The following is a 15,380-nucleotide window of genomic DNA, read 5'->3' on the forward strand; positions in this document are numbered from 1 at the left end:
TGGCGTTTGCCCGCGGGCTTTGTTATTTAGCCCCCCACGCCCCACGCCGCACAGATATTGATGATTAGCGAGCGCTCGATACAAAGCCCTCCACTGATCTGCCGATCAACACAGCCATGGGAAAGTGGAGCTGACGCAGGGAGAGCTGTGGCATCATTGTAAAACCGGTGGTTCTCAAAGTGGGGCCTGGGGACCTCCAGGGGTCCCCAGGAAAAAGAACAGCCACTTTAACCCTAATATATACAGTACTTCCAGGGGTTGACACTAAGGTCTCAGAGGCACTTGCCCTTCGGGCAAGTACAGGTCATGTTCTACTTGCCCGAAGGTCATGGCAACTTGCCCGAAAAGTAAATTGTCCATTATGAAATGATACTGTAGGTAAGATTTTAATTGCCACTCAATTGTTTTTACTTTCTTTACTTTCTGGGGCTGTGCGATAAAACATGTCATACCTGTATACCTCCAAATCCAAATGGCTACATAGCTATGGCTGATGTCCATGGGCGTCACAAGATTAGTTTAAAAAAAAAAACTAATCTTAAACTAGTAACTTCTTTGTCAAGCGTGACTTCGTCATAGGCCAATCTAGTAATCTCAATGTATCACGTTGTACGATGGATAGAGCATACGGTAAATTAGCGTACAAAACTAACTTGCTTCAAAAGCAATCCAAAACACCTCTAGCTATACGTATAACAATCCATAGCTAAGTCAGGGGTCTTCAACAGAGGATCCGGGACCCCTAGGGGGTCCTCAGAGTTACTACAGGCGGTCCTCCACTCTTTGAGTGATAGAAACTTTTTTCTCCTTTTTTATATTAACCACTTGAACCCTAGCGTCCATAATATACTCTGAGAACTTTAGCCAAAAATAGCCGATCTACAAGCTGCGAGGCTAAGTACTGAGAGAAAAGTTTATTAAGTATGGACGGTTCAAGTAGTTAAATATCTGAAAAATAAAAATGGACATGAATCCAAAATACACTGATGATTGTGCTGTCAAATAATGAAACTATATGGAATCTATGAAGACGTTGTGGGGGTCCCTGCTTCATCTCTCTCTCTGAACTAAGGGGTCCCTTGCCTGAAAACGTTAAATAACCTGCTACAGGCTAAATGTTCATCCAGTGATAGAGACTCCACACCATCAAATGTCCCAAGTTGCCTTGTCTACCAACTGTGCTAGCGGTCCAAAGTTGACAGAATGACTTAAAAATGCAATGCATAATTACACACTCGGCAAATCAAGTACAAAAGGGCCCGGAAGAAGATTAATTTCCCCTCAAATGAATCTCTTTCCGAAATTAATTTATGGGCCAGAGAGGGAGGAGGGAGAGTGTATAGAAAACCACGCAGATGTCAAGCTGCGAGAAAACAAGGTAATACATTTCAATTTCCACCTCGGAGAAGCAGGCTATCGCAAGCGTCAGGGGCGTCACAAGGAGGGGGAAAGTGGGACTGAGTTACTAGGGCCCAAGTTGGGGTGGCTTTAGCTGTGAGCTTGTAGATCTGCTATTTTTTAAAAGTCGTGAAAATGTGTGCAAATCTTTGAATATATGTATTTTTTAAGCAAACATTTGTAACTGAAATTTCGCTTCTGGGGGTCCTTGGAATGAAGTATTTTGAGATGGGGGTCCGTGGCCAAATACGTATCATTTTGGTGGTCCTTCACACAAAAAGGTTTGAGCACCACTGACAAAAAACCTAATAAGGATTTGAAATATTCAAAGACTTTTCATGATTTAAAAAAAATAGCAGATCTACAAGCTCACAGCCGGGCACTTGGTGCCGCGCTGTGAGCTTGTAGATCTTAAAGCACAAAATAATGCATAATAATGTGTTCCCAGTCTAAATGGCTTAAACCCCCTTCCGCTATGAAGAACATTCATAGGGGGCCCGCAGGGAATCCTTGTACCCAGGGCCCAGAATTTGGTGCCACACCCCTGGCAAGCGTAGTAATGTACAGCCAACAAGAGCAGTGTAGAAAACCAGTCACAGCTGACAGATTCAATTATCGACACTGGGGGGAAAAAGAAAACATCTTTAGCAATCACCGTTTAAGGAGCAGCCGATCTGTTTCAAAACACCATAGTCATGTGACACTGACAAATTGACGCGATTGGAAGCTGGGTTTGCGATATCAGGAGAAGCTCTTTTAATGGCTCCTTTGACCTAAATCTTCACTAATCATTTTAGAGCTGAGGAGAAGATTTTTTCTTTCCGGATGGGGGATAATAACGTTAAAGCTACTGTACAATGAATTAAGCCCCCCCCCCCTGTCACCACTGGGTATTAACATTGCTGCTTTGTTGCAAAAAAGGGTTATAAAAAAGAACAATATTCAATATGATTATTCTCATCTACAATCACTTCCTTTATTTAGGCCTGTTGTAACCTATGCGTCTTCAAACCTTTCAACAGCATCTGTGTCACATTATTGTTGATATGCATATACAGTAATACCAACATAATCTTTCTTTAAAAAAGAAAGCGTAGGTTAATAGGATTTAGAAGGTGTTTTTAGAATTAGCCTGCAGGTCTAAATGGGTTATTGGGTTAACAAGGCCAGATGGAATGGAAGAGAAAATCTGACAGAAGAGGGAAAATAAAAAAGGAAAATGCAGCTACGGCTGATTTGCTTCCAGTGTCAACTACAACTTCTATAGAGACTGAACTGTGAACATCTACTGTAAATGCCTAACTGTGTGTGTGTGTGTGTGTGTGTGTGTGTGTGTGTGTGTGTGTGTGTGTGTGCGTGCGTGCGTGCGTGCGTGCGTGCGTACGTGTGTGTGTGTGTGTGTGTGCGTGCGTGTGCTGGTATGATGTGTACACTTTTTTTCAGCCTAGTCTATGTTGTAACTGGTCCAACACAGTGTTTTTTTCACAACGCAAATGAGTCTCAGAGGGCCTGGTTGTGCCAGAGAAAAAGATGAAGGCTTTCCCTAATTTCCCTTTGCAGAAGCAAAGAAAGAAAGAAAGAAAGAAAGAAAGAAAGAAAGAAAGAAAGAAAGAAAGAAAGAAAGAAAGAAAGAAAAAGAAAGAAAGAAAGAAAGAAAGAAAGAAAGAAAGAAAGAAAGAAAGAGGGAAAAATAAAGAAAAGTCCACAATCCCTCAAACACATATTGACTATCATATTAATCAGTCTAAAAATATGTTTTTCTAAAAGAAAAGATGGGAAATTGATTAAATTTCATTACAGTGTGAAAACAGTTATAGGGCTTTGAAAAAAATTGCTGCTGTACCGGTACATAATGCAACAATAAACCTTTTTATCACAGCTATATTTCATCTATTATTTGTGGCCCTATGGATGTACAGTATCTGCACGTCTACACCTGTGGGCTTATATTAGGAAATAGGAATCCAAAGTCATATTGAAAAAAGGGTTTCCACATTCAAAAGGTCAGGCAAATAACTATTCAGAAATGTTTTGAAAGATCATCAAGGTGTTGTTTCGAATACCAGTAGAGTTGCCGGAAAGAAGGTCGCCTGGGCTGATGGTTTATGCCTATTGATTGATTGAGGTATTTATTCGATGTTTTGGATAGGAAAAGGTACAGTTTCACGACAGTACAGTTCACTGATACAACGTCAACTAAAAGGAAACTCAGGTATGGCAAGGCTTATTTGTTATTTTCCATTGAGATCCTTAATATCCTTATATACCTCTGTAAACTATACCTAAACGGTTAAACCTAACCTCATTCCTAACGTTAACCTCAGTAAAATGGTGCCAAAACCAAACCCTATTCCTAATATTAACCTCTGTAAAGACGTACTTAATCCTAAAGTTATATCTAAACTTATTCTCAGTAAATACAAGAATAAAAATCTCTGCGACCTTCTTTCCTGGCGACTCTACCGGTTACCGTTGTTTCACACTGCTATTTGCATGAAGAATCCCTCAATGTTATCCCCTATTCTAACAGCGCGCTGGTCTGTGGGCATGTATTGAACCGGATGCGTGGAACGTGTCATGTCTCCTCTCATCACTATCTGTCTGTGTTAAAATAAACCTGCCACAGCTGTGATCTCAGCACTCATATACCGGTATACACACTCACTCACTCACTCACTCACTCTACAGTCCACGCAGTAAAATATGGAGTGTTTGATTCAGCAGTACATATACTGTAGCTGCCTGACATCACAGCCAACAGTCTCTCTTTCACTGTGTGAAATATAGGTCACTGTAACATCCTCATGCACCAGAAAATGAACCAACAAACAAGACTAGGGTCTGATAACATGGAGGCTTCCCTGTGAGTCTTGGAACTCATGTGGCCATATATGATGTCAGTCATCTATTTATAACATAGGATTCCATATTTAGGCACGGTTTTAGCCCGGTGATGATTGGCCCAGTGTTTTGCGACATTAGCCACGGACACAGACAGACAAAGAACTCACAGAAACATGTTTTGCGCCACGCTGTAAAAACATCCCAACAGTAAGAAGAATGAAACATACATCAAGGCAACACACCCCCACTAGAATACTTCAAGGAAGTGATGTTCGCCAAAACCTTAAGCTGTCCCCCATTTTCCAACTCATCTATCCTCACCCAGTCATGATAATTTAATGTGCTTGTGTGGTTCAGCATGAAAACAAAAAAATCACACAATACCAGCTGTGTACCCTCAGGGCAGGGTATCGGGCGGTATGAACTATGAAGCACCCAAACAAAGCCACTCCAACCCACCCATTCCTCTTATATACCCACAACTGTCCCTCAGGGGGGGGGGCATGCTAATTTACCAATTATCTCCCTAGATAAAATAGCAGAACGCATGGTGTTAATAGCGCTCAGCTGGCTGTGGTTTAGCGACCTCATGGAAGAGTGTGACAAATTAATAGTTGTGCAGGCATGAATGGCTGCACACTGCAACATCCTTCATTTTATTGTATCTCTGAGAGTGTACTAATGTAAACAAATGGACCCGTTTCTCAGTGAGGACATAGCAATTCCTGCTCCAAAATGCAAAGGCTTCGGTTAAGCAGCCATCTTCATAGCCTTCCGCAGCAGAATGCCATCACATCCTATATCGGCCATAAGACAGCGAGACGGGAGTCACTGTCACCTGACAGCCGCCTAATGAACTGTGACCAACATGGACGGCAGGGAGGGGGATAATAATAATTTTGCATAGGCCTACAGGGTCGAACGAATCCATTGTCTGGAAATGTTGCACTTGCCATCTTCAAGGCAAAGCCATCAGTCTCGGACATGCCGTAAATCATCTGTAGGGGAGAGATGGGAGCTCTATCACCCCGCTGGTGCCTAATGGGCCATGGTCAACTGGGGAGGACAGGGAGAGAATTACGGCGACAACGCGACACACGCAGGGTCAGAAATATAGACAATACCGCGGCAATCTCTGTCGTCACCAAGTTGTACCACGTCTAGCTCTGGTCCATAGTGTTAGTGGAGTTCTCCCTAACGATATCTTTGTGACTTTGTCTACCTCCGCACCTCCTTGGCAAAACCGGAAAACCACTGATACCTTTGGTTTGGTGAGGGGCGAAACAGTTTTTGTTATTTTCGGACCAGACGAGCAGGGTTTCCGGTTTTGCCAAGGAGGTGCGGAGGTAGAGGACCAGAGCTATACTGTACTGTCACGTCCAGTGTTGAGATGATGAGACTGCATGAGACGCATCAGTCGCAAAGGAGAAAAGAGCCAAGCACCGTCACCTGACAGGTGTTTAATGAGCCTTGGATAACCGGGCGAACTGGGCGACAATGACAGCGCGTCTGCCTTGACTGACAGCACACTGTTGGCACAGCCAGGGGCGTCACAAAGGGGGGGAAAGTGGGACTGAGTTACTAGGGCCCAAGGTGGAGGGGCCTTAATTATTTTATACTTTTGCTATTGAAAAATAGCAGATATACTAGCTCACAGCGCGGCACCGAGTGCCGCGCTGCCACGCTGCGAGCTTGTAGATCTGTTATTTTTTTAAATTCATGAAAATGTTTGCAAATCTTGGGGCGCCTGCTGGCCTAGTGGTCAAGGCGCATACCACATACTAGGCTATGATGCCTGCCTGCTGGCGTCGCCGGTTCGATTCCCGATCCAGACGACCTTTGCCACATGTCATTCCCCATCTCTCTCCCCATTTCCTGTCAGTCTACTATCCTATCAAATAAAGGCATAAAAAAGCCCAAAAACAGATCTTAAAAAAAAAAAAAAATCTTTGAATATATGTCTTTTTTAAGTGAACATTTTGTAACTCAAATTTTGCTTCTGGGGGGTCCCTGGAACTAAATATTTTGAGTTGGGGGCCAAATACATGTCATTTGGGGGGTCCTTCACATGAAAAAGGCTTGAGCACCACGGACATAGAAACATAGAAGGATTTGAAATATTCAAAGACAAATTTTCAAGATTTTTCAAAAATAGCAGATCTGCAAGCTCGCAGCGCGGCACTCGGTGCCGCGCTGTGAGCTTGTAGATCTGCTATTTTTCAATAGTTAAAGCATTCACGCGGGGCCCGCAGTGAATCTTTGTACCCAGGGCCCAGAATTTGGTGCGACACCGCTGGGCACAGCAACGACAGATAAGGGTTGGTAGTCGGGGGTGGTGGTGGGGGGTGGTTACTGCCGCCACACAGGGGACTTGAGTCATGTCTCATTATATCTCGTCACTATAGTGGCTAGAATTGCTACAACACCTTATCAGATGATGTGTCGTGTCATGGATTGTGTGGCATACAACACACAGGTTAGATGCGATGCAAAGTAAATACGAAAATACAGTAAAATATACGTGTGCCTTGCAGTTGCATGTTTATAGGATGTCACAAGCACTCACTCTCTCTTCTAATTTGTCTCCCGGTTTAGTCATTGCCAATTCCCAATGTGTACTGCAGTCCCTGTCGACCCCCTGCTGTTGGCCTGGGGACGGTGTAGACCAGTGTTTCCTAAACCTTTTAGCTCGAGACCCAAAAGAGAGATTAGACGATTGCTCTGGACCCAAACTAGTGAAAACAGCAGATCTACAAGCTCACAACACGCCGCTTCTCGCTGGCATTGTGAGCTTGTAGATCACCTATTTTCATTACTTTCTAATTTATGGAATTTCTTCGATTTTTCCTTGATTTCTTCGTGAACTTTACTGAAACAAATAACTGAATTTGTTTTTTTATTCATGAATGTTTGCTTTTTTGAAAATGTTTTTGAAATAATAATAATTAAAAACAAAATGTAGGAATGTAAGGGACCCATAAGAATGTGTACGCGACCCAGAAATGGGTCCCAACCCAGTTTTTGGGAAACAGTGGTGTAGACCAGTGTTTCTCAAAGTGGACTCCATGGACTCTGTGGGTTCCTTTAGGGGGGTCTAAATTGACCCATACAGGTCTGTGACAGTGTACAAACAGGTCCATTTGGTTCCATTTGTACACTGTCAAAGTTAAGGGTAGACCTTTAAATTTCAAAGTTTGAGAAACTTAAGACAACCAGACAACCAATACGATATCTCTGAAAAGGCATATCGTGGAGACGTCGTATCGCCTCAACGATATTTATCACCATATCGCCCACCCCTACGTCAGCATTGAGGGAAATAGCTCACATTTGGTTGGCAAACACTAAACATTCCAACGAGTATCACCATGATTCTTCCTGTGGCCTGGGGGGTTGTGAGGATGTCAGATGTGACATGCCCAGGGGGACAGACAGTATTTACAGCAACAATAATATACATCTACAAATGTATGCTATGCACCGCACACATGTCCACTGACACATACATCATGGAGGGGCGGCATAGCTCAGGGGTAGAGAAATCGTCATTAGAGCACGAAAGGTCTTCGAAGGGTTCCCAGTTCAAATCCGTGCTCAGCTCACCCAGAGTTAGTGTCGAACAGTCCTTGAGCAAGACTCTGAACCCCTAGTTTCTCCTGGTGAGCAGGTTGGTGCCTTGCATGGTTTCCTCCGCCACCGGTGTATGAATGTGTGTGTGAATGTAATGCACTCTGTAAAGCGCCTTGGATAAAGGCACTATATAAATGCACCATTTATCATTTATGGAGACATATTCAAACAGCCTATAGCAACGCATGGTGCGTGTGTGAACTCAGTCTTTTGTTGTAGGGTAGCTTATAATAGCACATCTTCTTTCCACTTCTATTTGGTGTTAACGTTATTCGACAAGATAAAACCAAAATGTCAATGTCTGCCTTTTACGTAACACTTGCCATTTGGTTGACACTTAAGTCAGCCAATCAAATCAACAGAGAACATGGAAGCTGACAGTGGGCAAGGCCAGGTTTTAATCACAGCAATACAATCATCAACGTGGTTGCTAAAGGCAATGTTCTCGGGTCCGAGAATGTTTTGCCAGCAAAGAGAACCAGCTTTTTGTTAACCTTTGCACAACAGAGAAGTGAAGCTTTTGGTCATGCTTCACACACTGTTGTCAATGTTGGCATGCTTACTTGACATCATTGCGACCGTAGGTCGCAAGTTTACTATGAAAACCGGAATCTTGTCCACGTATCTCTGTCTGTCTGTCTGTATGTCTGTCTGTCTGTCTGTCTGTCTGAAGGTCACGCCTGACACGGTGGTTCCCCTGACACATCACTGTACATAATGCAATAAAAAAGCTTTTATCACATAATGATTCATATTTTATTTGTGGCCTTAGATGTTCAATATCTGCAGCCATAAACAGTTTTACTATAGCTGCTAAATAATGCTTCTTTCCCACCGGACGCGATAAAGATAACGATAACGATATGTCGGCGTTCACATCAATTAGGACGGCTTTATCGTTGTGGTGTGGAAGACGCTGCCATCCACTGAAAACAACATTTTCTCATTTTCGCTCAAACCGGGACGCAAACCACTGTTGCCTAAATCCGGGACCCTAAAAGCAATGCACAGTGCACACTTTACTCCGCACGCGCGTGCCCATTCTCTAACGTTCGTGCACGCGCACATACACGCAGGGTTGCATACAGGCAGTTGGTGATTAACAAACAGCGTTGAATTCAGACACACAATGAATTTGTTCATGTTTTCTGATTGGTTAGGTGAGCATGTTTTCATGAAAAGAACATGATAAATGTCTATTCAACCACTGAAAACAGCTACTAATATCTAAATTCTGGTTAAAACCGGGACAATTTTCTAGTGGATCAGTCCCGGCCAAACCGGGACGTCTGGTCCGTGGTCACCCTAGCCTTAAATCTACACATCTTCACCTGTGGGCTCCTATAGGAAACAGGGATCCAAACCGGTATTGAATAAAGGCTTTCCACATTCAAAAGGTCAGGCCAATAACTACTCAGAAATGTTTTGTAGACACGTATGGTAAAGATTGTCAAGGTGTTGTTGTTTCACACTGCTGTGCTATAACGGGCCGTATATATAACTCTTTGTATTAAAGAACGCCTCAATGTTATTCCCGAAATCTACAGTGGCCTGCACTGCAGTTCACATCATATGATGCTAGATTGCTGGCATTATGTTGAGCAGTGCCTCGATACCGTTTTCTTTTTCCTTTTTTCTCTAAACTAATAACTTGTTTTGGTGGTTAGGGAGCCTGTTCTGCTCCTAATTAGTTCCCCTGTCAAAGTGCCCTAAGCTAAATACTGACAAAAACTGTAACATAGTACGGAAGCTGAAGTGAGTTTTCAACACTGTAGAACATGAATGACATCAATACCAGGTTAAAGATACAGAGTAAAGATGTTGTAGGCTGTATTTTAACTATAGATTTCACAACAGAAAAAAAAATATATATTATTCACAAAGTCCAAACATAGGCTATAGCTTAATACTAAGTTACCGCTGAAGTTTGAGATTTTTTTAAATAGCCTAAAACCATCTGAAAGAAGAAAATCTTTTTTTTTTAAACCAAGTGTGATTGGCTATGTTTTAGGCCTACTGTTGTATTTAGTTATTTTATTTATTTACTGGGGGCAGGGGTCAGTGCTGTGTTCAACCTAACACACGTATACGGTGTCTGCTGTCGGAAATAAAAATATGAATAGCGTCTGCCCTCGCGAACCTTTCAAAGTAGCGTATTTGAAAGGCATTATGCACTGGCGTCTGCCCTGGCCACACAGCCGTGGATCATAGATTATAGTATGCCCTTAAAAAAAAGTCTAGAACACACCACTGGCAGGGGGTCATCAATTATGTCTGCACACGGACAAAATGTCTCCGTGGCAAAGTCTTGTCCGTGGCACATTTTTAATTTACACATCATTACAATGTTCTTATTTTAATCATAAGGCGGCCCACTTAATACTAATTAAGCCTCAGGTGTTCTTCAGAATATGTAGGCCTATGATGACACTGATTTACTACGACACTATGGGATATTAGGAGTCCACTAGTATAGCTCAACTGTGTTATTTGCAAGAACCCCCTTAACTCCTGAGTGTTCAAATGGAACCGGTAAGGGTAAGGGTCCATTTGGTTCCATTTAAACACTCCCACAGTTACAGACCTGTTATGGTCATTGGTCATGCAAGGCTATAGGTCTTTATGCGTTTCTGGTGGTAGCCTAATGTTATTATTGACCAGTGTCCACTCATGCTGTATGTCCATGGCAAAAAATACTATTTTGACAAAGGTGTCCACCACAAGCAAGCATGGTGGAAACACACACACACGCACGCACGCACGCGCACGCACACACACACACGCACACACACACACACACACACACACACACACTCACACACACACACACACAATGTGTGGACTGTTTCATTCAGTCGGAGCCTGATGTCTATTCAAGTCACTTCATTACAGCAGCAGGCCGCACGGTTCTCTGTGTGTAAAAACAACACCTCTACTGTGGGCTTTGCTGCTTGGCTTTAATAAGACATAACACTGCAAATGAAATGACACCTCAGGAGGGGGTCGCATGCATGCATTCAGCTTCAGCTGGGCTGGCAACAATATCACTGGCAGACATCAATTAATCCGCTCCTCTACCGCAGGCCTGCACGCTGCACCGGCCGGTCTGACAGGAGATATAGGCTATAAAGAGAGGGAATATACAGTCCGCCGCACGCAATTCATCATCATCATATTTTAATTGGGGATGCCATCGGTCAGATATCAGCAAAAAAACAAAACGTAAATCGGATAGGATCGCAGGAGAAATGTAGACCTATGCATTTATTACATTTTTTATTGTAGGCGACTTAATATTTATATTTGATAGGCCTATTTCATAAATATAGGCTATTGGATCGGTATTGATTCTGCCATCGCTAATCGGATCGAAAGAGAAAAATCGCAGCCATCTCTACTAAAAGCCATTTCAATTCAGATAATAATATAGCCTAATGCCTAACTGTCTTATATAGCCTATATAGACCTATATAGCTGCTGCGCCGTAGCAGTGTATAACCACCAGCCTACACAGTATAAAACAGTCTGTGCCGTTGATTAAATGTGCTCATCTGAGAGGAGAGGGGAGAAAAAAACACCATTTGTTTCCCTCAGCCTCCAATCCTCCACACCGGCACCGTTTGTTCCTCATTTATATTTACACCTGGACGTGGTCAAAAATCATCCGCACCATCATCATCATCATCATCGGTTGGTTGGTTGATCGTTGCTACGGGGAACGGAATCCTCGGCGAGTTGACATTTCCACACACACACACACACACACACACACACACACACTGCGCCAACAAATGCGCATCATTTTAACCGTCAAGATAAGATTGAACCGGCACACACACACACATAGCCTATCCATCTATCATCATCACCATTCATTCATTCATACCCGCGATCAAACAGCAAAACACCGATTGTCAACAAAATGAATACAAAAACGCAAACTTACCCTCGTCCTGTTGAAGAAAACACCAAAACGCGTAATTTCCCTCCTCCAGCCTCTCTGCCTGTCCGCTCTGTTGTTGTCTGACTGTCCGCCTATGTGCCTATGTGATGATTTTTGTCTCCCCAGCAAAAGGATCGTTTCTGTGAGCAGTGCCTGCCTGCCTGCCTGCATGCATGCGTGCGTGCACCGTGCGCGCGTGTGTGTGTGTGAGAGCGAGAGAGTTCCCCTGCCGCTGCAGCAGGCTGTGTTCCACTGATGTCTCCCTCCCTCCCTCTCTGACTCTCTTCCTCTCTCTCCCTCTCTCCCTCTCCCCCCCCCCCTCTCTCTCCCCCTCCCTCTCTCTCCCTCTGCTGTCACAAACCAAGCAGCTCCACGCTGTCGTGCTGCGCAGGCGCGCGACGTTACATCGAAATTTGTCAAAGATTGAATTGGGCCACCCCTGGGTTCTCTGGTGTCTCAGCTTATTTCTCATCAATTAACCTATGGGAGAAATACAATATTGTTTTTAACCAATTGTCAGTAGCCTACTTTTACTTCTAGACCTACTCCATTACATCTCAAACTCAAAGGCAATCTATAAGCTCACTCACATTATATGCATTTGGAAACTTGAAATGGGACATAAATAATATAATAATTAGTAGCCTACTTTTACTTTTGGTACTTTAAGTAGGCTACATTTTGATGCCCATACCTTTGTACTGTCTCTCTGTCACTCAAGTTTATTTTGAATTCGAGACTTTTACTTTTAATAAAGTATTCAATCAATCAAACCCAAACTTCCAAGTCCTTGCATGCATTTAAATCAAAGTCCTCTGTGACTTCACTCCCTTCATATAGCCTACATACAACCACTGCAACGGCCTGTTGCCAATGGGTAGTGCACACGTTGTACAGGTTCCGAATCAGATTGAGTACATTGAGTAGAAAATAGGACACACAGAAGGACAGGACAGACAGATGGGCAGAGGTGTCCTAGGTGGCAGAACAGTGACCTCTAGAGTCACATATTTCAATTGGCCACATATCTGGCTGTTACATCTGCCCCAGAGAAGAATGGCAATATTGTGTAAAGAATTATCCACAACGACCCTTGAGAAAATAATAGGCGTACAGCTTGAATTAATGGCTATATTTGACTGGCCTCATTTACATACACATTAATCATAATTTCATTGATGAAACACTGCCCCCCCCCCCCCCCAACACACACACACACACACACACACACACACACACACACACACACACACACACACACACACACACACACACACACACCAATTATTTCATGCCATGAATGAATAAATAAGTATTATGCATGCATAGGCAATATGTCGTAAATCTTTTAAGCCCATGTCAATCTTTAGTTGTCAATGTCTTGCTCCAAAAACATCACAACAATTTCTGAAACATCTGGCATTGTGGCCAAATTATCTACATCCAGAAAATTAGAGTCAGATGCACACTTTAAAAATGTACATCACAGGTGTTCCTCTGTAGCGATCAATAGTGACAGCAGGTCAATGTATGCACACGCACGCACGCACAAAAACAAAACACCCACACACACCCACCCATGGTGACAAATAATCCGCCAACTTACTGCAACACATAGATGGCCATTGTCATTTAATTCCCAGATCAGAGTATCCCCCCCACACACACGCACACACACAGGGCAGACAGAGTGCTGGTGTCATATGGTTGGATGCCCGTTACATTTCCATTACCGACCTCCATCAGCGCGCTTACACGTGCGCCACACACACACACACACACACACACACACACACACACACACATTAGGCCTCAAACACATTCATCATTGTCACCCTAGTGTCACCCCCACCCCATCCCCGCATCAAGGCCAATCGTGTTGTCAGCTTATTTCTCTGTGTCCCTTTCAATTCAGTTGAATTTGGTTCAGTTAGTTTCAAATCAATTCAATCTGATGGACGTTATTGGTGTGACATTCGACACTTGTTGCCAAGAGTCAACAATGCTCACAACATGCTCACAACATGTTCACAATTTCTGCCTCTAATATTTGACAATTTGGCCAATGTTTGATTTGATATTTTAGAGGTATTAAAAAGTCCTCAAAGTGTCACTTTTAGAAATGTGCAGATACCCTCTATAGTAAATTTAAACTATATGTTGGTTAATTGTTTACAACTGTTACTGTTGAGTGTGAGAAAACAATGTTGCACATTAAGCTAATCATCTGGGGACCCCCCAAAATAATTTGGGGACCCCCGACCCACAGGTTGAGAACCACTGCCATAGGCCTATATGCATAATATGAGATATGGGATCTGTGGCCCTGGCCCTGGACAACTGGATCTCAAATCTGTTGGTCCATGTGCCTTTTATTCCCTATGATGAGCTGACTGAAATGTTTGCGCCTGGTGCCATGAAGACACGTTGAGGTTAGGCAACACACTCCATATTTGGGCATGGCTGCATTGAGAAACTCTTTATATGGTTATGGCTGAGTCATGGTGACATGAGCGTTGAGTCAGAGTTGTGCCCACCCACCAGCCCGTCAGCCCGCGGTCGCAAGCCAATTTTAATTTAGGATAGCCGATCTACAAGCTTACAAGTATGTGTCCTTGAGCAAGACCCCTAGTTGCCCCTGATGAGCAGGTTGGTGCCTTGCATGGTTTCCTCCACCATGGTTTCCTCGGTGTATGAATGTGTGTGTGAATGGATGAATGTATCTCTGTAAAGAGCCTTGGATAAAGGAAGTATTTAAATGCACCATTTACAATGTTTTAAGCTTGTAAATCGGCAATTTCCGATGTATAGAGGTTTAAAGTGGTTAAACTGATCTTGATGCTATAATTGCCTCATTTTGCTGGGGACCCCCCTGCTATGGGACCCCCCCAGGACACCCGCAAGGACCTCACACACCACTGCATTAGAGCAGTGGTTCTCAACCTGTGGGTCGGGACCCACATTATTTTGGGGTCCCCCCAGATGATTAACTTCATGTGCAACATTGTTTCCTTACTCAACAGTAAACAAACCAACATGAAGTTTAAGTGTATTGAGGGCATCTGCACGTTTCTAAAGTGTCAATTTAAGGACTTTTTAACCTCTAAAATGAGAAATTAAACATTGGTCAAATTGTCAAATATTAGAGGTAGAAATTTTAAAAAATAGACGATCTACATGCTCACAACGCCTCGCGTTGCGAGGCGTTGTGAACATGTAGATCTGCTATTTTCACACAATAGAACCGTGTTATACAAAATGTAAAGTCTCAATTCTTAGTGCTCGTTAGTAAAAATATAATTATTTAGGGTGTCGCGGCCTGAAAAGGTTGAGAACCCCTGCATTAGACGGACAGTGACCCGCAGAAGACCCTGGCAGTTTGTCCACCGTGCAGCCGTTTCCTCTCAACGAGACGCGAAGACAGACAGGTGTTTGTCTTACAGTGTGACATTACACACATACCACCGCTCGGTGTCAAATACTCCCTCACACCGTCAAACCAGGGCAGGGTTTTTCCTATTCTGGAAAATGTCTCCAGTAGGATTTACCAGAGGGGACAGATTGT

The 15,380-nt window shown here is 43.3% G+C and overlaps 1 protein-coding gene across 3 annotated transcripts in view; it reads right to left on the reverse strand.

The window, feature by feature from the left end:
- Positions 1-11,927, reverse strand: part of LOC308309201 (neuronal cell adhesion molecule-like) — a gene marked incomplete at its 3' end in the record, with an annotated part of 156,937 nt that extends 145,010 nt beyond the window's left edge. For all 3 annotated transcript variants that reach the window (XM_080754697.1, XM_080754696.1, XM_080754698.1), the window contains exon 1: positions 11,819-11,927. The remainder of the gene's footprint in view (positions 1-11,818) is intronic.
- Between the last annotated feature and the right edge of the window lie 3,453 nt (positions 11,928-15,380).

The sequence above is a fragment of the Nannobrachium achirus genome (genome assembly GCF_963921795.1).
Source record: "Nannobrachium achirus genome assembly, chromosome: 23".
Taxonomy (NCBI): domain Eukaryota; kingdom Metazoa; phylum Chordata; class Actinopteri; order Myctophiformes; family Myctophidae; genus Nannobrachium; species Nannobrachium achirus.